This window comes from Seriola lalandi, unplaced genomic scaffold (genome assembly GCF_002814215.2).
Source record: "Seriola lalandi dorsalis isolate HSWRI2012SDOR001 ecotype SW California unplaced genomic scaffold, Sedor1 jcf7180002005737, whole genome shotgun sequence".
Classification (NCBI taxonomy): domain Eukaryota; kingdom Metazoa; phylum Chordata; class Actinopteri; order Carangiformes; family Carangidae; genus Seriola; species Seriola lalandi.
Window position 1 is genome coordinate 1 of NW_019476390.1, and position 1,310 is coordinate 1,310.

The window sequence follows — 1,310 nt, forward strand, 5'->3', positions numbered from 1 at the left end:
TGCGTGTGTGAGGTCTGTCTATGGTGTGTGATTATATGTAATACACGTAAACACATGCTCACACAGTCACACACTACAAATAGATGATGTGATGCTGTGCTGCAAATGTCTTTTTAGGACACTGGGAGCTTGTGTTAGGTAAAACACAAACAGATAGATTGATACACAAAGAGACAGACAGATGGGAGTGTTATGTGTTATATTTTTCTCTCGTGGTTTCTAAGCTGATTTCCTGTATTTCTCCCCTCACCCTCCGACTCAAACCACTTCCTTCCTGGCTGCATCTCAGCTGAAGCAGACCCCAGTGCACCGAGTGAGTACCCTCGATGTAATCTCTAACACCTCGGTCCTATGGAAGCCGCACAGACGGGTCTATTGGTTTCCAGATCAGATCAGACCCTTATGGATTGCCCCTCTGCAGTGAACAGTGGCAGATGTATGGATTAAGTCCAAGAGTTACCAGACCCAACTGTGGGGTGATTAGGAAGAGAAATTTATAGAGTGAAATGAATGCTAAAGAGATAAGAGTGGTTGTTTGGTTGATAAAAGAGAGGATACTGTATGTGTATGAATACATAACAAAATATTTGAAATTCTAATGCACATAGTATAAACTATACTCAAATTATTCAAACCCTAATGTCAGACAAGAATGTCAGTGTTGCGTAATTCTGTAGAACCCTTGATTACGTTTAACATTCATGTATTCTGCAATATCAAATGATGATATTGTTAAGATTATGGAAATACGACAAATAACTTGCAGTTAAAGTACGTAAGTAAGTTAAGATTAGGCAACCAAACATTTAAGTTTCGAGAAACATCATGGTTACGGTCAATAAAGGCACAAAGGTCAATTACAAGTCAGTAACAGGACGTAGATTGTTATGGAACTGAGTTTTTTCTCAGGTTTTGTCAGGATTTTTAAGCCACGCTTTAATAATGTTTGAACAACACAAATAAAGTGTGAACACCTTGGTTCTAAATGTTGCTGTTATATTTCACCACAGAAAAGGGGAACCTTGAAGACCCATTTGTTTATGGTAAGTTTAGAAAAAGTCATTGTTTCCTTGCACACACCATTGTCAAGACATGGCGACTTCCTCTATACATGAAGATACTTTTTTGTCTTGAATGGTATTTTGATTAAATTTCTTTCTCCTGCCCCTTTGTATGCACTTCATCTGTAGACTATGAGAGTCTCAGGATTGGGGGATTGACACTTGCCGTGGTGCTGTTTGCACTGGGCATTCTTCTCATCCTCAGTAAGTTAACCTCTGTGTGTGTGTGTGTGTGTGTGTGTGTGTGTG

At 39.3% G+C, this 1,310-nt stretch overlaps 1 long non-coding RNA gene across 1 annotated transcript; it reads left to right on the plus strand.

Moving 5' to 3' along the window:
• The first annotated feature begins 23 nt into the window (after positions 1 to 23).
• LOC111670331 (uncharacterized) lies at positions 24 to 1,267 on the plus strand. The gene is made up of 3 exons (XR_002761864.2): positions 24 to 313; positions 1,011 to 1,043; positions 1,191 to 1,267. It is a non-coding gene; the product is annotated as an uncharacterized LOC111670331 (long non-coding RNA).
• Positions 1,268 to 1,310: the final 43 nt, after the last annotated feature.